General features: G+C 44.5%; 1 protein-coding gene across 8 annotated transcripts in view; it reads right to left on the bottom strand.

Annotated features, from left to right (window-relative positions):
- The window catches only part of TMEM94 (transmembrane protein 94), an 805,258-nt gene extending 779,922 nt beyond the window's left edge, over window positions 1–25,336 (bottom strand). For 2 of the 8 annotated variants that reach the window (XM_085617013.1, XM_085617005.1), the window contains exon 1: window positions 25,026–25,167. The gene's annotated coding sequence lies outside the window, so the exon portion shown is untranslated. Of the gene's footprint in view, window positions 1–24,911 lie in introns of all 8 variants that reach the window. The other 6 variants (XM_085617012.1, XM_085617010.1, XM_085617011.1 and 3 more) reach the window with 5 other exon arrangements.
- Between the last annotated feature and the right edge of the window lie 1,216 nt (window positions 25,337–26,552).

Below are 26,552 nucleotides of genomic sequence, written 5' to 3' on the forward strand. Positions count from 1 at the left end.
CTATAACGTGGCCTGCCATCATCCAGTCTCCCATGAGAGAAACGACAAATCTGTATTGAGGCCTACACGTTTTTCATCATGTTTTCCTGCATTTTCATGAAGCCCATGTTTATGGCTCAGCCAGAGCCGAAAAGAGGTTTCATGCCTCAGAACGCTCTGAAAGCTGCAGCTACGTCTCCTTGGCCTTGCACACTTGGGCCTCAGCCAAAGGGGCCCCGACCGAGGTGCCGAGACAGTATTGAGCACGGTTATCTGCTTACTCTTACTGAACCCACATTCTTGCCTGGTGAAGGAGGAATGAACGCGACCCATCTGCAAGGAGGGAGCCCAGCCTTACTGTCTCTCTTTGTGAGATTGCAAAGCTCACGTCAGTAAAAAGCCCATAGCCCCCATGTAAGGCCTCTGCAGTAAATGAAGTAAATGAAGAAATAGATGCCACATCGGCTCTTGGTGATGAGCAACCTATGTCACAAATCAGTCCCTGCTCCAGACATCGGATATCAGATAATACAAGATGTGCTGGTCGTCCTGACACTGAAGGCCTCACTCACTGAAGGCCTCACTTCCAGACTTGTCCGGTTGCATAGCAACCCTCCCCACGTCAGTTACACGTCATGCTCGAGTTGAGCACAAGTAAGGCAAAGTTCCAGTACAATTCCAGCAGATCACGCAACCCCCTCCAGGTATCCACCCACACATGACAAATTACCCATTATCATCAAGTGGACGCCCACATGGACGCTCACCTTCACGCCTACTTACACGCCCACATGCTCTTATCTCATTCTCTCTTGCTCTTTTGCTTACGTACAATTGAGAAATGTATATATACTGTACTCTGTGAATAATGTTTTGAGAATATTGAGAATACTTTTGAGTCCCTTTCCAGATCCTTTTTGGTGATGGTAATATTCTCCCTTTGACTCGAGTTATTGGAATAAAGCCCTTTTAGAACCTGATACCACAGACTCAGCCTCTTGCTTTATGCATGATCCTATTGATATTCTGAAATACATAGAGCGTAATATTTTATTTACCACAGCCCGAAGGGTTAAGTGTTCGAGATCATCCATTTTTGTCTGGTTTCCTAATGTATTGCTGCTCTGCTCTGGTATTTTCCAAAGTGCCGTTTGAGATATTGGTAAATCACTTGCTGAAGTGCCCATTAAGTACAGATTAACGTCCCCGGATATAACAAAGTGGTTCGAGTTTTCCTCCTCCAGCAATCTCGTTAATTCTTGTACTACCTTTTTACTGCAGCTAAGTTTTTTTTTTAGGATAAATATAGGATATTAATAAAAATTACATCAGTAGCGACATCTTTAATGTTAATGGTGCATTTTATTGCATTCATTCCTGTGGTCTTAATGTATAGGACTGTAGCCGAGGCTACGCTGGCTATTGAAATATAGTTTGCCAACCCTCCTGAGGGATGCCCGTATGTTGCAGATTTTACAGCAGGAGTAAAATAGCATGTGTAGCCTTGGATATTAACAGGCTCCACCAGCTACATTTACTGGAGAAAAATAATATCAAAGGACAGCAGGTCATTATACAGCTCTGGATCCGTTAACTTTGTATTCAGACCATTTATATTCCAGGAACACATGCGCAGTGGTCTGGGGTTAGGTCCGGTTTGATTTTCTCGGGCTGTGTTTTGTCACGGTGGAGTGAATCTTGCTGTTCTAACTATATCTCGTATGCCTCTTTGAGACCTTTCCCAGGCTCGGTCTCTTCGTAAGATTTGTATAATAAGCAATTTTTTCCATAGAGCCCTTTGTTTTTGTTGGAATTGGAACTATTGGCATTATAAATGCCAATGTTTTTTTAACGATGCGCTAGATATGCCCTTCCCAGCTTAATAAAATTAAGAACTCTGTTGTATTTTGTATGTAGTACACCTGCAAAGGTGAAGTAGGGCTGGGAGTGAAAATGACAGTTCTGACTCCAATTAAAACAAGCAGTGTTGTGAGGGTGCAATTCCACAGTCTGTCACTAGGTGTCCCTTGGGACCTATTTTGGCCACATATGGAACTGTACCCTGCAACATGACTAGGTAAAGGATATGGCGAATCTTTGAGAGCTGCTAACTGGTGAGCTGGGGATCCAGTTAAGACTCTGCTGTCAGGCTAAACAACCTGTGACAAGGGTGATTGCTTTATTTCCCCAAGCATATGGCTAGGAGCACTATATAAATACAAGTGTTTGTAAAGTAACAAAAGATGAGTGTGATGGGGGCCTGTGAGCAGTGTTGTGGGAGGGGTAAGGGGGAGGCACAGGAGATTAAGGGATATGAAGTAACCGAAGGAGTGTTGTGGGAGGAGGTGGCAAGGGTGATAAAGCAATGGCAAGCAAATAATGCAACAGAAGTTTTACTGCACAAGTAAACAGAACAGTTAACAAGCAAAGAGGCAGGCAAAATAAAATTACATTATGAAAATGCCTACCATCCTGAGAGAGAAGCAATGATAATAATCTTCAAAATATGTTCTTTCGCAAGCTTAATACTTGATATTTAGCTAATATTTCCGGCCCAAGGTCCCCCCTCGGCTGCTGAAGGTTGGTGGGGAAAGGAGAAGGTCTCAGACCAGGTGGCAGGTCTAAACCATTCTTAGTGCCGCAAGGCAAACTTATTGGATGTCAATCACTATTTCCCCTCCGTCGCCTAAAGGGCAAGAAGTCTCTATGTTGCTGGAGGACCCCTGGTGTGGACGTATCTCTTGGCGTCCCACTCACTGCCTCATGGAGGGAGTCATTGTGGAGAAGTTCCGCTCAAGTCAGATCCCAGTATCTGGCGCAGTGCTTCAGGGTGGCTGAAATCTTGAAGGGGTTTGAGCAGAGTGGTGGTGTGCTGCTCAAATTAGTATTTGAAGCAAGACTGTAAACTTATAGAGGGCCAGTAAAGTGTGAGGTAGCACTGTCTTGCTTCTTTCCTCGTCGCTCTCACAACCAAAGGTAAGCACTACTTTGGAAGAGACTGCCATAGATTGAAGGAGCCCACAGTAAAGTTCAGCGATTCTTAACCCTCGATGACATCAGAGGCCAGTGTAGTATGCAGCTGGAAGGATCCACTGTGCACGACTTTTTCGTATTCTGCATCTGCTCAGATTTCAGACACATGTCTAGGACGCTACATGCACAGGCACGGTTTCCGTCATGGTGGAGGCTCTGCCCTGGAGAAGGACGCATGGGCACCTCTGCTACACAAGGAATTGGGTTTGGTGCAGTACACACCATCACCAAGGGAGTCTCATTGGAAACCCACACCCTGTCACTCCTAAACTCCAGTAAGGACTAGGGATTGGCACCGAATATTGTGAATTTAGGGAAGGCCAAAATGAAGGAGTCAGTGGCCTACTACATCCTAGTCCTGGATAAGTCTCACTTATCAAATCTGAATGCAAAAACGAATAGCTGAGGGGGATTTATAAGTGAGGAAATGGTAGGAACTAATATTACAAACCAGGCCCCGGTGTTATAAAAGGAAAGTAGCAGTGCCCCTCATGGACACTCATTGAATGGAAAGAAAAAGAAATGATCGCTTCTGAAACAAGCATTGAAAATGCAATAGGTCTCACCCTCGTTTAACCCCTTCGCTGCCAGGCCTTTTCCCCCTCCTGTGCCACGCCCTTTTTTGGCTATTTGGGGTAGTGTGCGCTGAGGCCCCTGTAACTTTTTGACCACATAAGGTATCCACGCCGATTGGAGAGATAGCTACAGGTAGGGTTCGCCCTCCTGTGGCGATCCCCAAGCAGGGATCCACTGGGGAGGGGTAACATTGGAAAGGGGAGATTCTCCACTTTCCAACGATACCTCTCCCGTCTTTCTACGTGCTCAGGGGGCTGAGATATCCCCCTGAGCACGTAGAAAGTGAAACTGAAATGAAATGAGCCTCTTGGCTCATTTCAGTTTCAGTGTAATTACGTCGGCGCGACGTGCGCACCGATCGCCATTACACTGAAAGCAGGGGGGGGGCCTCGGGAGCTGGGGAAGCTCTTCCCCCAGCTCCCGAGGCTATTTTTAGTGAAAGGGAATCCCTCTGGTGCCCGAACCAGAGGGATTCCCTAGGGAATGCCTCATGACGAGCTGGACTCGTCACGGGCACAGCGCGACTGTGCTCCATGACGAGTCCAGCTCGCCATGGGCACAGAAGGGGTTAAGTTAAAACAATTCTGTTTGTATCAGGCAGCTTTTTAGCTTTTATTAGTGTTTTTCAAACTTTCATGTACATAACATGCATATGTATGCATATATGTATAAGTATATGTATGCATAGATTTGTATTTATGAGAGGTAGAGGTAGAGAGAGAGGTAGAGAGAGAGGTAGAGAGAGAGGTAAAGAGGTAGAGAGTGAGTAGTAGAGAGTGAGTAGTAGAGAGTGTGCAGTAGAGAGTGTGCAGTAGAGAGTGAGTAGTAGAGAGTGAGTAGTAGAGAGTGAGTAGTAGAGAATGAGTAGTAGAGGGACCCTTTGCTGGAAGGACTTTCTGATTCACGGACCTTCACTCCCTGGAATCCCGTGCTGGGTTGCTGCTAGTTGCTGAAAACTGCTCGCCGGACCCTCTTTGCGGGTCCCGCATCGTACGAACTGTTGGTGGGGGTCTTGTGTAGGGCCAGCGACGAGTGAGGAGTGCTGGGGCATTGTTGCAGGGCTGCGAGCGTTTTTTGCAGGGACTCCATTTCCCAGGAGTCCCTGCCTGGCCAACTAGCACCACCTGGCCCGCTCTCCCTGCCAACCCCGCCCCCTGTGCGTCACATACCCCTTATTTTGGTTGCGCTTGCTTCCGCTGCGCGGGAGCGCCCCGGGAGAAGCCCGGGACAAGGGCGGGACCATCTGTGGCCGTCCGTGGTCGGTCGTGGTTGGGTTGGGCCACCCCCCCCCCCCCCCCCCTGTTCTTTTATATATTTTTTTTTTTTGGTCATATCGTTGTGTCAACATCACCCTGTGGTTGTAACCATGCCTTTACGTTCTGGAAAGGAACGCACTGTACAGCTGCTGACTACCAAGGGGGTAGTCTCTGGGCCCCTAGACGCTTTTATCACCAGGGCTACAGGTATACTTGAAAAAGAGATAGCCATGGTCGAAAAACGGCTTTCATTAGATCTGGTTAGCGGGAAACGCTCATCTTTAGGAAAATTGGCCACAATACCCAGCCCTGATGCACTGGCCTCGAGTACGAGCAACCACTTGGTCGAAGCCGCGGTGGATGTGCACCGCGAGGTGGAGGGGGAAGGTCTATCTTTGACTCTTTCAGAGAGTGATTCAAACCCCGACGACACACAAGATAGTGGGGATGAGGGTAGTGTGCTCCTGGCCAGTCAATCTCAGTCGGACTTAACCATGGATGAGGACGCTCTGAGAAATGTACCCCGCAAAAGGAAAAGATGCAAGGGCCACCAGAGGGGGGGTGTTACTAAGATCCAAAGACCCAATACCCCAGCTCAGCCCACCATCATAATCCCCGAAGTCATTCCCACCTCACACCCTGTCTTGGTTTTAAATGATCCCCTGTGCCCTCCCCATATCCCCTTTGGGTCCTCGGACCCATGTCCTACCTGTTATAGTAGTGATTATAGCCTGCTGGCCAAAATGGAAGCTTTGTTTAAAACTCTTTTACTTCCCGTACTTGAAAGAACACGTTTGATGACCTTAAAATTGGACGCACTTGAGACTCTTGTAAACACCAATACTGGCTTTTTAAAAAAGATAGTTAACCCTCAAAATGCCTTGGGGAATCCTAGTTCTTCGAGTAATCCCAAAGGTCAGAGAAATGTAACCTTAGGTAAACTTCCATCCTCAGCATCTGCTAGACCAGTATCCACTAAGCCAAGGGCTCAGTGGCAGGGGGGAGCTCTGGGAATAATGATTGTACGCCTGTACCAGCCACTTTGCTACAGGTGCCAAAGAAGGCTTCTTTTAAATTTAACCAACAATGACAGCCGAACATCCCTACACCTCCTGTGGCTGCTCGGGTACAAGATAATGTGAGTGGTGTTCCGAGTACATCATCACAGCCCAAAATAAGTAATGGAGCAAAGGGGAGCAGATCCATCAACCCCCTATTCGCCTTGTGAAAGCAAATAAACGGGCACCCCCCTGTACAGACCTACCTTCAGAAGCCACCCCATACACGATAGTTCTAACAGGTGTTGCCCCACTTAGGGAGGGTTCAAATGAATCACATGGGGACCTCAGAAACAAAGTTGTATTCTAGCTAAATAAAAACCGCCCTCTTCCCCCCTCCTCCTCGACTGAAATATTGTTTGTGAGAAGAGTTGAATGGGTGAGCCACTGTACCAAGGAACTAGAGGGGGACTGCATCATTATATCCTTTAAGGATCCCTGGGTGGTAGATTTCTTGCGTAGGGAAGCAAGGTGTGGGAGGTTCGGTGATGTGCAGACCCTGGGCCTTGGGTATTTTTTATCCCAAACGATCCTGCGAGTTCCCCTCTAGTTACACCTTCCCTAGAAGACATGTTAGGAGATATCTTGCTGATAGAACACCTTACATCCCGCAGTACCCTTTATTGTCTAATCGCTACGAACCCCTCTCTGGCCTGGAGTGTATCGATTGACTTCACCCGGTAGCTGGCAGCGGGAGTGTTCTGGGTAACCAAGTGGGTGGGGCTGACAGAGTCTGTACTGAGGTATCGATCCAGGGGGGTGTCACCATGGAGAAGGAGAAGGTGGCGAACTCTGCATATCATCATCAAGATGACAACATGGTGGAGGGGTCCCAATTTAATATAGTCTCATCTTTGGGAGTGGATAATTGTAGCATGCATAGCACAACAACACCCAGTCAGGTCGTGACACTCAAATTAGCATCATGGAATGTAGCAGGGCTGAAGGTGCATATGGCTTCAGAGGACTGGCTGGACTTTATTGATACTTTTGATATCCTACTGTTCCAGGAGAGCTGGGCCCCTGATCCAATTCATAGGGCCGGGTTCCTAAATTTTTTTAAACCAGCAATAAGGGGCAATAAAGGTCGAGCATCGGGGGGGTTAGTGATCTGGGTTAAACAGTCCATTGGCTATCGACCAATGGAAATTGTTCTGGATAACCCGGACCTCTTGGGAATTAGATTAAGTAAGGATAACTGTCTGGACATTGTAGTCATTAACATCTATGCACGTGGTCAACCTGGAGGGCGCTGTCCTAGTATCCTAGATGTGTTAGACTCTTACCTTGAAGGGATAGGGAGAGACAAGCTGCTCGTCCTAGCAGGGGACCTCAACTGCCCCTTTGAGCCTCTTTATAACGCGGGGGAGGACCTGGGGTTTGAGGAAGACACTGTCTGGAATATCCCGATGCTGTCTTTGAATAATATTAAAAGAGGCTCTGAGGCAGCTTTACACTGGTTGGGGTTGTGTCTGGATTGGGGTTTGAGGGCAACCAATGGTCGTACGGCCTCTGATAAGGATGGCAAACCCACTTTTGACAATGGGGTGAGGAAAAGTAGAATAGATTACATCTTGTTAAAAATGGAATATTGGTCACTCTTGGATGATATGGAAGTTGTGTCCCGTCCTGAAAGTGACCACAACCCTTTGTCATTAAGCATGAGACTCCCAGGTGGATTCGGCAGGTCTATAACTGATGTTCATCTAACAGGTGATGCTATCTTGACAAACGATAGGAGAAGGCTCAGATGGTCCAGGGTGGTGGAGGATCCGACCCTTTTAGATAGCATAATGAAGGCAGTCTCGTCGACTTTGAGCGATATTTCGAATCTCGCCCCCACCATGGATGTTAGTGATCAGATTTGTGATCTTCACGAACGGTGCTTTGCTAATCTTAAGTCCCTCTTAACCCTTCCACCCACACAAGGCAAAGTAAAGGCATATGGATCCCGTGAGAAATGGTACAATAAAAACTGCAGGGAGGCACATAGTCGTTTAGTCAAAGCAGTGAAATCTAGGGTTTCCAGCGATATAAAAGAGGCACGTTCAATGTATAAAAAAATTCAGTGGGAAGCAAAAAAGGAGTGGGATGACCTACATTGGTCTGACCTATTGGATGCCTGTACTTCTGGCAACCAGATCAAGTTCTGGGAAATTGTTAAGTGGGGCAGAATCCCCGATTCCCAAACTCCAGTTAATCATGTGTCTGCAGAAGCATGGGTTGATTTCTATTCTGGTCAGTTCATGGATCCTGATTTAGAAATCGACATGGAACTAACCAAGCAGGAAATTACCCTTACTCCCAACCAAGAGTTAAACTTCACGCCACTGGAAACTGAGTCTGCGCTCCGCCTGGTCCAAAGGGGGAAGGCGCCAGGGATGGACTCAATCCCGGCAGATTTCTTCAAAATCAATCCTCAACTCTGGGTTCCTTATATAACTGCGGTAGCGAATGCTATTGCCAAGGGGGCCCGGATCCCCGTGTCCTGGAAGGGGGCGGAGATTCTCCCCATTTTTAAAAAAGGGGACCGTTCAGTCCCGGGAAACTACCGTCCCATAAGTTTAATTGATTCACTTCAAAAGGTAATTGCAAGGATGGTCCTTGCCAGAGTTCAGGGGTGGATGGAGTTGGAGGGTATCCTGTCCCCCTACAGGCCGGCTTCAGATCAGGTACCAGCACCATTGACCAGGTCTTCAGATTTTGTCTGATCTACTGGAAGGTGGTGCTGTTGGGCGACGGGTCCATCTACGCAGCCTTTATAGATCTGAAATCGGCCTTCGATCCTGTGCCAAGGGCTAAACTCTGGACCGTTCTTAGAAATTTGGGACTGCCGTTAGAAATATTGGACATGATTGTAAGATTACACGAGGGAAATTTTGCTAGGGTGAGGTGGGGAGGCCAAGGGCAGGTGACGGATTGCTTCCCCGTAACACGTGGCGTCCGTCAGGGTTGCGTTCTGGCACCTACACTTTTTTTGTTGTTCATTGACCAGGTGGTCAAGTTCTTTGCTAAGACCCCCACTGATGCACCCTCTTTGGGCGGGACCAAGTTCCCTATGCTCATTTTTGCCGATGACACCTTACTTCTCTCAAAGACTCGTAGTGGTCTGCAAATTGCATTGACCCGATTTGAGGAGTTTTGTAATGTCAACGATTTAAAAATCAATGTGAGCAAAACTAAATTTATGGTTCTAACTAAAAGTCGCCCTATTAAGAGCTCAGTGAGCATGAATGGAGTCGGTTTGGAACAAGTTGAGGTTATGACCTATTTAGGAGTAACCTTGGACTACCGTCTCCGCTGGAAACCACAGGTTGACATATTACACCTAAAATTTGCTCGCCTTACTGGTTGTCTTCTGCAGGAGCAAAAAAGGTCCTCAATTAAACGTGTCTAACCCGCACTTAAGATCTATGCCACCAAGGTAAGCTCCGCGATACTGTACGGGCAGACCTCTGGGGGCATATGGACCTATCAACCCTGGTGAAAGTTCAAAATAAATTCTTGCGGAAACTGGTAGGACTCCCACAATCAGCTCCAATCGAACCACTATGTCTGGATATGGGCTGCAACCCAATTAACGAAATGGCTCGATACAGGCTAGTAGCCCTGTGGAGACGTATCTGGACTTCCCCAGACTTAAGCCTCTTTGCTAGGGAACTTGAGGAAGTAAGATCTATTTGGGGGGTCTAGTAGCATACCCTGGCTTCGTGAAGTGAAATTGATCTTGGATGACATGGGTCTTAATCAGCTGTGGGTTTCCCCGGGTACAACCACCTTTCCTTCAAAACAGGAATTTAAAGCACTCTACTGGGCCTTTGTTCGCCAAGCATTAGTTATCGCCTCAGATTCTACTAGCTTAACAGGAAGGTTCTTGTCCCATAAATTGGACCCTTTCCTGGAGAATTACTGTGACGTTATAACTAAGACACTTGACAAAAAGCTCTACCACCAGTTCCGAGTAGGGTCTCTGCCCTTCAGATCCTTCACCAAGAACTGGTCTAACCGAGCGAGTCATTTCTGCCCCTGGTGCATTGGTCACAAGGAGAGTGTTGGCCATCTCCTATTTGCATGTCCAGCCTATTATGCTCCAAGAAGCAAATGGATTAGACCCATTTGCCGCCATCTTAAAGTCAGAGGGAGTGCTGAGGCTATATAGGTGCTTCGTACCAATACCTCTGAGGTGGTAGTTGTGGGCGTAGCCAAATTCCTGGGGTGGGCATGGGTGTTTAGAGCAAGATATCTGCAGGCACCTTGATCTTGCTCTCGTTTTTTAACTTCTCAACGGGTTTTTTCATGTATTAGGTCTTTATCATATTGTTTAATTCTATTTTTAACGTTGAAATGTTTTTTGAAATTGTAATTGTGATGGTTTTAAATTACCTATCTTTTGTATGTCTAATTTTTATTGCTTTTAATTGTCTTTTATGATGTAAAAATCGAAATAAAGACTTTAAACCGGAACCGGAGTAGTAGAGAGTAGTAAAGAGTGTATAGTAGAGAGTGAGTAGTAGAGAGTGAGTAGTGTAGTAGATTGAGTAGTAGAGAGTAGGAAAGAATGAGTAGTAGAGAGTAGTATAGGGTGAGTAGTAGAGTGCGAGTAGTAGAGAGTAGTAGAGAGTGAGTAGTAAAAAGTAGTAGAGTGAGTAGTAGAGAGTGGGACGTAGAGAGTAGCAGAGAGTGGGAAGTAGAGAGTAGCAGAGAGTGAGTAGTAGAGAGCGAGTAGCAGAGAGTGAGTAGTAAAGTACATAGCAGAGAGTGAGTAGTAGAGTGCACAGTAAAGTGAGTAGTAGAGAGTGAGTAATAGAGAGTGAGTAGAAGAGAGTAATAAAGAGGGAGTAGTAGAGAGTAGTAGAGAGTGCATAGTAGAGAGTGAGTAAGAGAGTGAGTAGTAGAGAGTGAGTAGCAGAGAGTGAGTAGTAGAGGAGAGTAGTAGAGGAGAGTAGTAGAGGAGAGTAGTAGAGGAGAGTAGTAGAGGAGAGTAGTAGAGGAGAGTAGTAGAGGAGAAGAGAGTAGTAGAGAGTCAGTAGAGAGTGAGTAGTAGAGAGTGAGTAGTAGAGAGTGAGTAGTAGAGAGTGAGTAGTAGAGAGTGAGTAGTAGAGAGTGAGTAGTAGAGAGTGAGTAGTAGAGAGTAAGTAATAGAGAGTGAGCAGTAGAGAGTGCATAGTAGAGAGTAGTAAAGTGAGTAGGGGAGAGTGAGTAGTAGTGAGTGAGTAGTAAAGAGTGAGTAGTAGAGAGTGAGTAGTAGAGAGTGAGTAGTAGAGAGTAATAGAGTAAATAAGCCTTGATCAAGCCACTACTGAGTTTAGGGAGAGTTTTAAGAGTGAGGTGAAGCCATGAGGCACTGCACCCAGCCCAGAATCCCCTCCCACAAGTATTGCCTGATATATTTATCGTCCCACCTAAATTCCTGCTTCCCTGACATGCAGGTTGTTCTCCCAGACTCACGGTATTATAACAGTGGGTGGATGCGGGAGGGTCCGGTTTTGCCTGAACATGTCTTGGCTGTTTGACAAATGCAATATTAGGGTGGAAACAGGAACTTCCATATCATCTGTAGATTTTCACCACTCCCCATTTGACATAGGGCTGTTTTGAGTTAGTACTCTGGTACTTACTCCAGAAGAGAGGCTGTAGAAGATCAGTTACAAGGAAAGCTGGATATAATGGGTGTGAAAGGCCATCATTGAAAAAAATGATTGGACAGCATGTTAAAGCAAAATGACTGTGTGCAGGTGTGTGTGCACGTGCTCACACGCGCATTTCTGTATATGTGTGTGTGTGTGTGTGTGTATGCAGCACTGGAATAGGAAGGGATAGAGATTGCAGGCAGGGTGGAGCTGCACGGGTATAGTTGTATGGACTGGAGTAATAGAGGTCAACCACAGAAAACGCTGCCATACCATGGCAATGGGAGATAGTTTGCTGTGAAGATTCCACTCTATACTTATAACTCCAATTGAGGTCAGAATTCAGATATGGTGGGTGCATGCTGGCAGCATTAAAACATGTATGTAGAGGAACTGCATGCAAGGAGCTACAAGCACCGGTAGAGAGCTTTGAGTGCATGGGCGGGGAGACCATGTGGAGACCCACAGAGTTCGGAGACGCATAGCAAGAATGCTCTGTGGGCAGGAATGACGTAAACTACCGGGAACAACAACAGGTAACCTTAAGAATAAATAACATCAAGCTGCGTAGTGAAAGCGGCACGCACCAAGTTCCACGGGAAACAGCATTTTCGTTGCTTGGACATCTTCCACACTTCCGTTGCTAGGACACCAAAATGCAAAATGGCGTCGGGCTGTCCACAGTCCCTACGGACTACGGACACGCGCATGCTGTCTGCTATGGACAAATGGCAAGAACAGCCATGTTTGTCCATGCAGACGCGTGCATGCAAGCCCTCCGCAGAATCGATTCCAAAAGGTACTCGCAATAGCGAGAGCAGCGCATGCGCTGCTTTCGCTAGGCGAGACCTAAAATGATTACACGTAACATAGAGCCAAAGTCAATTTTAGAGACAATATAATAAATGTACTTAAGCACTAAAATGAGACAAAAATTATGACCAGGAACACTGAGTGGCCTATGAGTGACAACGAGCAAACATAAGCATGAGAAGTATGGATGAACATGGGGGTATACCTTGAACATTGGGGTATACCTTACACATGGTGGAACACTGGTAATACAAAAGGGATAAAAGGGTAATATCCAAGGTAATAATTAAGAAAAATATGACTAAAACCTACTAAGATAAAAGGACTGGAGGGTTGTGAGTGCATTGTATGCAAAAAATGCATTTTGTACTTGTAATACAACTGCTAACTTTCTCAGCTATGATACAGAATATAATCACACAATTACTACATGCCAATTTCTTGAGGCTGTGACGAGGTCCACACAAGGCTGCACATTGGGAAAAGTATATTTATATCTTTTAAGGGGTCAGAATTAAAGTGGCTTACAGAATCATGCATAATCACAAAACGTAGCAACTCATTTTTCTCCGTACACTTAATAAACTTAATTGTCAAAAACGCTACTGAAGTTCACCAGAACCATTTCATTAGCATCACGTAAACTATTGACTTTTTCTTCCCTTTTTACCTAACTGGTGGTTCCTTAATGGTGCACTTCTGTAGAAACTACTGATAAGCCAGACTCATCCTTCCGAGGTGAGTAAATGGAGCATGACAAAGTAGGTAATAGTAACATCTATTATTTACAACACATAGATTAGACAGACGTGACGCATTTTGATGTACATTCAAAACAATTCAATTCAGATTTATTCAGTTAAAAAGTACAACCATAAAAGTACTGTAAAAACAAATACCATAAAAGATCAAGTAACCAATACCACTGAAACACATAGATCACACAGAGAAAATGTTTCCTAAAAATTTTCTAAACGATCAATTGACATAATACAACAGTTATACAGTACGTGGGAGAAATTACAATCTGATAGCTTATGGGGACTTCAATAAAAGTCAATAGGGATTACTTTACAAGGGTGCAGATGTTAGTAGAAAAACAGCATTTAATAATTTTCCATAAAATCTAAAAATAATATTTATTATAGAGTGCACCAGTCTACAATAAATCCTGTGTTCTTTCATACACTAGGGCCTCAAGATGCGAATTATCCTTACTTATTTTGAACGCCATTTGTATAAAAACGACTACTGCATTGCATACTTTCTCATTTTCTAAACCGCGGAGTAAATTAAAAGCAGATTTATAAAAATACAATTTCCTATCAATAAATAGAGGTCGTAAAATGCTCTAATATCTCTTTCAAAGTTACGAAAAAGAATAAAATGTATTGTTGACTGAGCTGTATTTTCATCTCAAGGGCAGTTTGGGAGATTTCGGTTCGATTTGCCAATAATGGGAAATGCTATTAGGTAATGAAGGATACCCATTCTCAGCCTTGTAAGATAAAACCTATGTTTGGAATGTTACCCGCAGTAAATATAGTTGCGCACCTATCACATAAGGTCCCTCACAATATAACTTGATCATCTGCTTTGAGCTGGACTCTTTTTCTCTTAGTGATTCTCTTGCTCCTATGAGCCCTGTTCTTAAGTCCCTTTAACTATAACATAAAATATCCAAGGGTTCTTGAAATCAGCATTCTCAACACATTCATTTAGAAAGTTTTCAATATGCTGCAGCTATGGGATTCGTTTGCTATGTTCAAGACCAAGGCAGTCCATTACGATTTTCTGAGTAACTTTCTGAGTAACTTTGGTTCCTTGCTCTGGATCCCATGCCAAACAGGGAGAGCTGCTTTACTAATATAATCATTAATATAGGGGACTGACAATTCTTTATGAACAATATATGAAGGAGTTGAATTAGGAACTGTTAATAACCTCCTTAGAAATATGTTTTCTTGAATCTGGAGTGCGGTATGATTAGCCATCCCCCATAATGCTGTGCCATAACAAGTTCCTGTAAGGCACTTGCTCCTGTACAAGGTCAACATTTCCCTAATTGGCTTATTCCCCTTTATTTTGAGAATCTAAAAAGGGCTTCTGTCGACCGTGAAAATTCATTTTACATAAATCAATATGTGCTCCCCAGTGATCCTCATTAAAACAATTATTATTACACTTCACCGTGCATCTTGTTACTAACAGGCAAACTATGTGTACCATTGAAGCCTTGCAAATGGTCATCTCCGCATCTCTAAATAAGTGCTTACCAAAGGGTTAGTCACAACAAAGAGATTTAAAATATACAATTTCAAAACAGCAAGATGCTATCCACAGAAATGGGGAGTGCACACAAAGGACTGCTAGCACAGATCGACACAAAGCTGAGCTACTGCACTGCTATGTAACCTTGGTGTTTCAGCAATAAGAGAGAAGTGTATCTGAAGCACAATATCAAAGATGCCATATTAAGAATTATGATGGTAGGAGGTAATGCTAAAATGCAACAAATGTATTTGTACCAAAAGCAATTGCAGCCAAATTATGCAGACATTACATTCATTCACTTTGTTTCTGCTCATCATCTATGTTGGCAATTCTAAAAAAAGGTATCTGGAGGACCGGGAATTTCTGGCTCCTCCGGACACCATCAGTTTCTGGGCGAGAAATGCAGTGTATGTAGTGTGCAGCGTTCCATTGACTGAGAATCTCTGGAAGCAGTTCTGGAGGAAGGATCTAAACCATTTGAGCACGAATCCCCCCAGTCCCATCCTGAGTTTGAGGTGTTCAACAAGTTTGTCGTGGTTGACTGTATCGAAAGCAGAGGATAGATTTAATAGGATTAGGAGATAGGTTTTGCTTTGGTCAAGGGCTTGGAGAGCATCATCCACAATATGCAGAATGGTGGTTTCCATGCTGTCCCCTGGCCTGAACCCCGATTGGAAATCGTCTAGTAGATTGAAGATGGTGATGTGCTGGCTCAGTTGACATTGTACATATTTCTCCAGAATTTTCACTAGCAGGGGGATATTGGTCTAAAGTTGTCTGGAGAGGCAGGATTCAGCTTAGGTTTTTTTAAGATGGGGATGACTTGACAGGCTTTTAGAGAGTCAGGTATCAACCCTTGTAGATGGGAGGCGTCGATTATTGCAGTCCAAATAAGAATGATAGATTGGGAGGTAGCGGCCAAACAGTTGGAGGGGAGTAGGTCATTAAAGTGGTTGTTTGGATGTTTAACATAATCCTCATAATTAATTCTCTTATTGCTGTTTTGGGAATTCACATTGCTCAACGTTTCCTCACAATACAGACCAAAGCATGTCAAGACGAAAACATGGAGAATATTACATTGTTATTCAAAGTCAAATTCAAAGTACTAATCTTCGGGAAGAACACCACCGCATGCGACCAAAGATGGTGGCCTGCGGAACTAGAACCAACACACACCAACAGACCATGCACGAAACTTCTGCATCATCCTCGACAGCCAACTGACCATAAAACAACAAGTCAACGCAGTCGCCTCCTCCTGCTTCCACACCCTTCGCATGCTCTTCAGACTCTTCAGATGGATCCCAATCAACTCATGAAAAATATGAGGGAGAGAGAATCTTGTAATCAATGAGGAATGAATCACTTGTGTCAACAATCCAGTCTCAAAGAACTTTACTCGGAGGCCATCAACCACACTTTCACCATACGCATTGTATGTTTTTTTCCCGATTGTGTGGTAAGGTGGATAGTGTCATCATAGGGTCATAATCACTTGAGGGTCCATTCTCCAAGTGATTAACCATCCTCCACCAGGAGGGAGACTGTCTGGGGGATGGCAGCCATGAAAAGTGGTTAAAAATATCTCCTTTCCTGTAAAGACCATTTATTGATCAGAAGATGCCAGTTCAGAATCCTCACGCACACATACAAGGCTCTACACAACCAAGGACAATCCTACATCAACCATCGACTGAACTTCCACCTACCTGCAAACCACATGCGATCTGCCTCTCGCCCTAGCACACACACCCCGCATCCTTCGTAGTCACTCCTTCTCTTACATCGCTGCCAAGACCGGAAACGTCCTGCCCCTCCACATCCATACAGCATACTACCTGGTGGACTTCAGAAAGAAACTCAAGACCTGGCTTTTCAACAAAGACGCAACACCCTCTGCTCCCAAATATCCATAGGGGTGACAGTGCTTCGCTATATAAATGCTGATTGATTGAGTCATTTTAAATGCAATTCCACACCGGAATTAAAATATATTTATGTGTGGTTGTGGCAGCAGCCATTCAAAGGCAAATCTAACTAACACTGCTAGTTTAGGGGTGAAGGCGATATGATCTTCTAATTAACAATCAATTGGGGAGACGATCCTAAAAATAAAAAAAATTACAAAATTTACAGTGTATCACAAATTACCTTCAACTGAATTTTCAGTATATAGTGAGATTTTACATGCCTCATGGAAGACTATTTCTGTTTGTCCCTGAAATTGTTTTAACACTCATGGTGGAGAATATCTGAGGTGGTGGTCTGCGTTCAGCAAAGTGCAATAATGCAGCCATTCCAACTAAGTAGTGAATAGAAGAATGATCCTAGGAGCAACACGTACTTACAATCACCCTGGCTGAGCGCAGGCTGCTTACAGATCAGAGAACCCAAAGCAACACAGTCACCACCTGCGCCAGAACTCATTTACTCAGTAGATATAATGTCCTCAGTAACAAGGCGATGCTCAGCACAGGCGGGATCGCCACAAGAAAAGCAGAGGGGTGGCCACCAGAAAAGCACTGAGGTGGCCACCAGAAAAGCATGGGGTGGCCACCAGAAAAGCATGGGGTGGCCACCAGAAAAGCACAGGGGAGGGGGTAGCCACACGGATAGCACGCAGAGGAGGTCACCACAAGCAAAGCACACAGAGGGAGGTCACCACAAGCAAAGCAGGCAGAGTGGAGGTCGCCACAAGCAAAGCACGCAGAGTGGAGGTCGCCACAAGCAAAGCACGCAGAGTGGAGGTCGCCACAAGCAAAGCACGCAGAGTGGAGGTCGCCACAAGCAAAGCACCCAGAGTGGAGTGTTGCCACAAGGATAGCACGCGGGGGGGGGGGTCACTCTTATGGTTTGACACCACGTGATTACCTTTGACTACCATCTTTTAATTTACTTTGGTGTTTTACTTTACCCTTCCATGAATGTACAACATCCTGCATATGCCTTTTTCTCTCGAACGTTTCTTTCATGTAATCTTGCAGTCTTAAAGTAGGAGCGAGTAGAACAGCACGTGTGGGGAGAGGGAGAGAGAAAAAAAATACCTTTTTGGTCTCCAAATGCAGTGTTATGAGCAGTGGTGCACAAATGTGCATTGTGTTGTACATTGAGAGATGAAGTATGTGATGCTATAGGCAGTGGTGTACAAATGTGCATTGTGTTGTACATTGGGAAGTATTATGAAGTTATTACTATTGGCTTTGACATGGCCTCATGCCATCTTGAATTCTGACTCTGTCTTGCTAGAGCTTTCTGCTCTCACAGGCCTACAGAGCATTGCAAGTTGTTTGGGTTAACCACGTTCAAGGTTGCTTTGTTTTGTTCTTGGAGAAGAGATTGTTTAATGTACCAAAGACTTTCATAAGCTTTGTTAAGTTAAAGGCTGGAACATGTGAGAATGTAGAGGGAACGTGGGAACTCCTTTTGTCCTGGAATGCTTGCATGGAAGGTGGCCAATTCCAGTAAGTTTCCTTGGCGCAGAGGGCAGAACTCTCGAACCTTCTAGTGTGTTTTGAGACTATAAAGCGGAGGGCTGTAGACTTAGAAACCAGGATTGTTTGCGCCTGAACGATGGACACATCTTCAGTGCAGGCATGTGGTTGCTGAGGCTCCTGGCTTCAACTGTAGGTCCCCCAGTCTGGAGTGGCTCAGGATGAAGATTGCACCAGGTGAAGTGTTTGAGTTTTGATTATTGCCATTATGATGTGTGGCCAGTGGCTATGATCTATTAAGGTGTTTTCTTTGTGAAGTGTGAGTGAGTCAGAGTGCACATCCAAAGTAATCATTTGATGTATTTGGTGTATATATTTCTGATTTCTTGCAGGACGTACAGTATTATTTGTTGCTTGTTTATTCATTATTATTAATGCATTCAACAGTTATACTTGTCAAGTGTGCTATTATTGCTTGCATATAAATATACATCTCTATATACATTTGAATTTTAATAATTTGACATCTGGAAAGCCTTTCTGTTAGAGAGCATTGTATAAATAAAACCCCAAGCCTTATTCTAAAAAGAGAGTCTTTGATGTGTTTCATTTTATAAAGTGAAACCCCTTTCTAGGTGTTGTTGTGTTATATGTCTCCTATTTCGTAGTGTTTGGGCCATCGTGTAGGAGTGGTATTTTTGAGGGTGAAGCAAGTCAGTCACCACGCGGAGGGCACCACAAGGATAGCATGCGGGGGGTCACCACAAGGATATCACGCAGAGTGGGGGGGTTCGTCATAAGCAAAGCAAGCAGAGTTGGGGGGTCACCACAAGCAAAGCAAGCAGAGTTGGGGGGTCACCACAAGCAAAGCACGCAGAGTGGGGGGGGGGGTCGCCACAAGCAAAGCATGCAGAGAGGGGTGTCGCCACAAGCAAAGCACACAGAGTGAGGGGTCACCACAAGCAAAGCACGCAGAGTGGGGAGGGGGGGGGGGGGTCACCACAAGCAAAGCACAGGGGGTCACCACAAACAAACCCCTGGGGGGAATTCACCATTAGGAAAGCGCACAAGGGGAGTAGTGTAGCCAGATGAAAAAGCCCATGGGAGGTCGCCACAATGGAAGCACATAGAGAGAAGTGGACAGGTTTGCAAGAAGAACAAGCATTGGCATAGCTAATAGGTCTCGCCTTTGGGACCTTATAAGTGTTTAGACATTCAGCACATTATCACCCACCGGGCAGATTTCTGTAATGGAATTAGTACTTATGTAAAGTGCTTTGATACCTTCATTCACGCTACATAATGCAAAAAATAAAAAGGACTGAAAGGAGAAGTGCTTGCAGATTTTGAGGTGGGGGGGGCGAAAAGATGCACTCTGTAGGGTTATGCTGTGCCTACCTGCTGTAGATGTTTGGTTTTTCTCCACAACAGTCAGGGTAAAATGCTGATTGCTAACGTTCTTCTGTTTTGTTTAACCAGAAGCATGATCATCTGGTCAACAAATGGTTAAGGATCACAATGTAGATATTTACTGAAACCCCACGAGGATCGTTCCCTTCCTCCCCAAGACATGAGTGGTCTTTAAGGAGCTTTAACTACTGCAGCAGCTGCTTGCTGCCTTCCAGGGTAGGCTTGTTGGCCAAGGCCCGCTCATTAGACGGTGCTGACGATTACGGTGAAAAGTAAGAGGTCACCGTAATTGATTTAGTTTCTGTTCCTTTGTGTTTTAGGGAAAATGAAAGCGCACTCTTGTGGAGGTGGGGTGGAGGGGACGCGCCTTCTAATGAAAACGGCAAGGTCTGGAAATGAAATCTGACCCAAAACAGATGGCAGCCTGCGCGCCGCCACTGCTGGCTCCTATTATATAATGCCAGTACCAAATCAGAAAGAGAGCACAGTATAGAAAATCAGGAGCCGAATTGAAAGGTTTGCAAGTGAAGGCGGGGCTGGAGTATGCTGCATCTTGGTGCTGAGTAACAGATGTTTATTGCCAACCAAATCAATGTTAATTAGTTTGTCAGCCTAGAGTAGGATGAAAGGCTGAGCAGACACGCTGGGGTTCGAACCTGCGGTTGTGAGGTGAAACATAAGATTAATAGGATGCTTGCCTTAAAGTTCAGATTGCATTATATAATGCAAGTACCAAATCAGAAAGCGAGCACAGTATAGAAAATCAGGATCCAAATTGAAAGGAGGCGAAAGTGAGTTATCCCAGTGTGCAAGTGAAGGCGGGGCTGGAGTATGCTGCATCTTGGTGCTGAGTATCAGATGTTTATTGCCATCCAAATGAATGTCAATTAGTCTGTCAGCCTCTAGTAGGATAAAAGGCTAAGCAGACGCGCTGGGGTTCGAACCTGCGGTTGTGAGGTCAAACATAAAATTAATAGGGTGCTTGCCTTAAAGTTAAGATTGCATTATAGAATGCCCGCACCAAATCCGAAAGCGAGCACAATAGACAAAATCAGGAGCTGTGTGTGTAAGCAGAGGCCTCGCTACCTCTGCCGTCACAATCAAAACACGATTCTGCTGCCTTTCTCCTTCTACAAGTCAACAGCAATGGGCCTAGCATCACAGCAAATGCACAAGTTTCTCATTGCAAACAGATCATTGGCAGGGCTATGCGTGTGCATGTGAAGGGAGGCTTGGTTAAAAAGAATGGCGCGAGAGAGAAGCTTGGGCGAGTGAGCACAGCAGCGTGGCGAACGCGCTAATTAAAAACAGATGGTGACATGTACCCGAACAGATGGCGCCCATGCTCGTAACCGCAAGCCGTAGGCCGTGGGCGGATACATTTACTGGGAAAGGTGGGACATGCAGCCGCCTTTGCCGAATTGCGTGCTGTCTTTTTGGAAAGCCACACGCAAAGACCAATTGAAATAATGCAGAAAAAAAAAAAAACACGCACATGCGTGTGAAAAGTCCAAAGTGATTCCAAAAGGTCATTTTCCTAGAGCAGAGAAGGAGAAGGGATTGGGGCAGAAGTACAGCCTGACAATTCTTCTTCCCCTGTCCCCCCGGAGCCCACAGTCTCACCATCCCCCAGACAACATAACCATCCCTGCACCAAACCGACAATAGAAACCAGTCCATATTTACCACTGGTTTAGAGCTAGTGATAAAAATGTGTGTTAAACTCATTAGACTTGTTTAACACCAGTGTTAAAGGACCTCCTAATTCCAGGCCTGGGGGTTATTCCTGATTTCAGGATGTGTAACTCGTCAGCCGTGTTAACTAAAAGAGAGAAACAGTCAAGAATTGTTATTTGTTATCTTCTATGGCATTTAACGGGGAACTCAGATTTGTTGGGGGGAAGGGAGTTTTCATGTAACTGTTCTTATTTAAATAGTGTTTGCATAGCCACGTTTGCCACAGTGAAGGGAACGGCACCTTAGTAACTTGAAATTTTCAGAATTCACTTTTGTAATGATTTCCGCATTCACTTTTAATAACTGGTTTCCCATTTTTCATAGTAAAATGTTTATCGTATAAAAACATCAACGAACTGTCATTCTGCATAGCCCTCGAGGATATGACGGTCTAACAGAAACTGCAGCTTTCATCTAGAGGAAAAGTCAGGATTTAAAAAAGACAATACATGTGCTGCTGGTTTACAAACGATGGTCTTGTGTTCGTTGCAATGAGTTACATGCATGCCATACACCCAGGTGTAAAGAAACCGGCCCTTTGACTGCTGCTGGGCAGTAAAAAACAATCATTTTAAGTCTTCAATGGCCCCCTTAAGGCTGTGAACCCTGGTGCTGCTGCACCTGCTGTATCAACAGTAGCTTTGGCCCCTGATTACAATATTGCTCCTGGTCTCAAAAAGAAGAAAAAAAAACTCATGCAGGTTTCTCTATTGAGGTTAGTTCAGAGCAGTGTTTGAGGCCTACATAGTAAATGACCAAGCTTCTCTCGTGTATCTAGATAACACCCATGTAGAGTTCTTGAAAAATGCAGGTAAGCCAAGGTTAATTGGAGTACCGCTCTAGCACCAACTTCTGTTGACTTAGAATATTGCACTTACAGCAGCAAAAATACAAAAAACATATTACTGTTCTCTCCGGTCCTATAGAAAATTATAGGTAAAGTTATCTGAGCAAGTTTTTCCCAATACATGTGTAGGGTACCCTAATTATTCGTAATACTGTACGTCCTATTCTGGTCCTGTAAGCATCATACTGGGTATTACCACTTATTTACAGCAGAAGCTTAAATGAGGCTTCAAGAGGCAGAGCCTCACTGCAGGCTGCTGTGCTTTTGTAAACACTATTTCACTAGTGAGGCCACCCTCCTGCTCGATGTCACTGAGAGCCGCCAACACACAAATCAACACCACCCAGCATATTTACACTCCACATAATACTACTCAGCACTACAAAATTCAACTCCACATAATAACACTCAACTCACTACCACATAGTTACACACCACATAAAAACAAACTAAACCACATAGCAACAGTCCACATAAAAAACACTCTGTACCATGACACATAATGTTATCAGTATATTTTCACTCATCACCACACAGTTCCATGCACACAATTCAACTCAACACATTTCCATTCCACACCACATAATTCGACAACAAACCACATAATTCTATTCAACACCACAATTACATAACACACCATGTACATCCAATACACACCACATAATCACACATACCACAAAATTCTGCAAAACACCACATATTTAAACTCTACTACATAACACTCCACAACACAAAATAACATTCCACATAATTATACCCCATAACACACAATCCCACTAAGCATACCTCTAATACACTCAAATACACAATAATTACAATCCACATAATTCAACTTTACACCATGCCACACACCACTACACAAATCCACTCCACACCACACAATTCCACAACTAACAATTCCAAAACAACAACATAATTCCAATACACATCACATACATCCACTACACATTGGTAAACGACATTTGCATTTACTACGCCAATCAATGCCACACATATCCAATCTGCACCATATAATTCGACACCAAACCAAATAATACAACTCAACAAAGCAATTGCACAACACACCACATACAACCAGTCCAAACCACACAATTCCACATCATGTCACAAAATTCAACCGCACACTTAAACTCCCCTACATACCACTCAACAACACAAAACACCACTCCACGTAATTACACTCCATAAAACACAATCCCACTCCACATATTTCCACTTCTCTTTACCACATAATTACTATCCACATATTTGTACAACATGCCACATAATTCCACTACACAAATCCACTCCGCCCCACACAATTCCATTCCACACAATTACACAACTAACTAATCCAATCCAACCCACATAATTCCACTACAGACCACATACATACACTCCATAATACATAGGTAAAAGACATAGCTATTTACAAAGCCAATAGCTCTAACTGAAACAAATGGAGATTTATTGAATTTCCATGCTCTCGTCTCACAGTTCCACTGCAAGCCTCTAACTACCTTACACTCCCTCTCTCCTCTCTATACTGCATGGTCACACATACTACCTTCCTATACCTCCTCCTGATGTGCAGTACTGCACCTCTTGGCTCTCCCCCCACCCCCCACGGGTTCCTCTATCACTCATTCCTCTCTCTCTCATATTCTCTCACACCTCGCTCTCTCACGCACGCTTCCCACATCTCTCATATGGTTCACTTCAGGCCTTCAAGCACAGTTTCTTTCCCGTGCTTTTATTATATTTCCATCCCTCAAACCCAGGCTCTCCTCTACTTGGGGTGTCTTCTGTGTTTACAGAAGCTCCCTCTTTATAATTCTATGGTATGCTATCCCTTTCTTTCTCTCTTTCCCACATACTCTTTCTGCTCCTCTCTCTTTAGTTTATTCACCACTCTGTGCACAAACTACCTATCCCTTTCTAAATATACACTGTGTAGGTCTCATCCCTATCTATTCATAATTGCCACATACATCCACTACACAAATACACTAAACTCTAACAATTCCACCCCACACAATTCCACAACTAACATTTACAATTCAACCCACATAATTCCACTCCACACCACATACATCTACTTCACTTCAAACAAAAACACATGGGTAAAAGATATTGTTATTTAAACACCAATAGCTCAAACTCTTGCAAATGTGAGACCACCTATTGCACTGCAAATGCTTGTTTTCTATATCTGTTAGACGGCGTGTTCACAAAACCCATCAAAATATCTATATTTAGCCTGCTTCCACAACTTAACATGTTATAGAATAATTGTAAGAAAATAGATTGGTTCTTTCGGGGGGTGGGTGGGCGATATAATTACTATACACACGTGTGCCGGACAATATTACACACACAAGATTTGATCAAATGTACTTTGAGCTAGTAATATAAGACGGCATAGGAAAAGAAATAATTTTTAGTAATACTGCCCTCTTATTCTATCTACTAGATAGACTTGTTGTACCATCTAAGGAGATCAAAACCAATCTCCTTGAGAGGGGAGTAGATTACTCCAAAAAGGCGGTTGTAACCTGATGAATTCCCAAGTACCTGATTAATGTCGAACCAATAAAACCTACCTGTTAACTTCGAATCACCTGCCACTATTACGGGGTGCCAAAGAGGGTGAGGAGAAAGCGAGGGTGAGGAGAAAGCGAGGGTGAGGAGAAAGCGAGGGTGAGGAGAAAGCAAAGGTAAGGAGAAGGCTTTCACAATAGTGTGAAAAGGGGAGACCAGGAATGGAAGTACAGGATTGCATCTAGGCAGAGGTTACAAAAAGACCAAGGCAGGAATGAGTCCGGGTTCGCAGAACAGACAATAATAAAGGGCTGACGGGTGCCAATGGAATAAAATAGGCTTACCTGACAGGTTGTGAAGTCCTGGTGCACCAAACTCTGGCCTTGCTCGCCGTAATTACGAGGCAGGGAACGCACATTTAATAATTAATTAATGACAACGGATGTAATCTCATTCACCTTACTGGTTCAAATAATATTTCCTCTGGTGGGTCACCCTAAACACCGACCGCCTGCGTAAACCGGACTGGTGTTGGTGTTAAGATTCTTCTCCAAGGCTGCCTGAGTTGACTGGACTCTAACTCCGCCCCGTAGCAGGTTCTGCTACACCATCCGCCCCCGACAACCATCCGGTCTGTACTAGCGTCACTCGCACGTCTCCTCCTGTGTTCCACTTAGAACGGTCGCTCAAAGTTTTTGACTAGCGTGATGTTGTATTGCAGTGGCACGTATCCGTGTCGCCTTCAGAACCCTATTTCGGGTCATAAGTCTAAGGTGCATGGGTGCAAGTGTAAACATAAATGAAGACCGGACTCAGCTGACCAACTTTACGTTATCATGTTGCAGTACAGAGGGCGCGCGGAGACATGAGAAAACGCTTACTTGGGTGCTGGGGATGGGAGTTAACTATTCACTTAATCGGACCTTTTGAAAGAGATAACTCGGCTGGGTATTTCTTTATTACCCTAATTACTGTGTCATACGCTTTATTACCGCCTGGAGTGAGCCTTGGCACCTTTGGAGAGCCGGCTTTGTATGCACACAAGTCCTTTACAAAAAGAAGTTGGGGGGACCAACCATGTCAGTATGCAAGTGCGTGACATCACAGCATCATGGGAAGTGATATCACAACCATGACCTCACTGGAAGTGACATCAGATCTTAACACTTCACACACGGTTTGCAGGTCCATCATGAAATTGGCAACAAGGAGAAATGGTGCAGTAAATCTGTTCTGCTTATTTGGTTGAAAAGTCTGCATTTTAAAATATCTTATGGAATTAAGTCACCAGCTGCCGAGACCTTTGTGTGGCCAGTAAATTCCAGGGAAGAAGAAGAATTCTAAGATAACTTTGGATGGTAATGCATTTGCTGGAGAGACCCAACGCTCAAAGGGCTTAAGTTCCCCCCACCCCCGCGTCGTGTGTGTCAGCCCGTGCTGAGACAGCTTCAGGGGCACTCACACCAGCAGTTTTTGAGCTGCTGTAGGCTGGCTGGTCGGGCGTCCGTCTTATTGCAGCTGCATCTGAGTAATTCACAGGTCTTTAAAAGCCCTTCACTTGTTAACGAGGCTTTGTTTGTTTTTTCACCCCTTCTTAGAGCCCCTGCATCAACACTCTGCCTATTGCTGAAAGAATTAGCCCCCCCCTCCCCCGAAATCTTTAGTAGCACCCCCGCCCCGTAAATTGGCTCTAGCTGTGCATCTGGAGAGACCAGTGTATTCTCTAGTTCCATTTTTAATCAAAGTAGCGTAGAGGGTAAATGTGTCTCCTGCCAAGTACATCATCCAACATGCAGATGACAGAATTTTATTTTATGAAGCTAGGTAAGTGAGTTACTGGTTTTAACTCAGGAGTTCCTTTTGTTACTTCCAGGTCATAAATTATAATCCTTCTAATAAAGCACAGCAAGCTATCAATCAGTCAGGGCTCTTATCGAGTGTGGCTAGTCACCAGGCGCGCAACACCCATTGGGCTCACCGGGCTT

The sequence above is a fragment of the Triturus cristatus genome, chromosome 7 (genome assembly GCF_964204655.1).
Source record: "Triturus cristatus chromosome 7, aTriCri1.1, whole genome shotgun sequence".
NCBI lineage: Eukaryota > Metazoa > Chordata > Amphibia > Caudata > Salamandridae > Triturus > Triturus cristatus.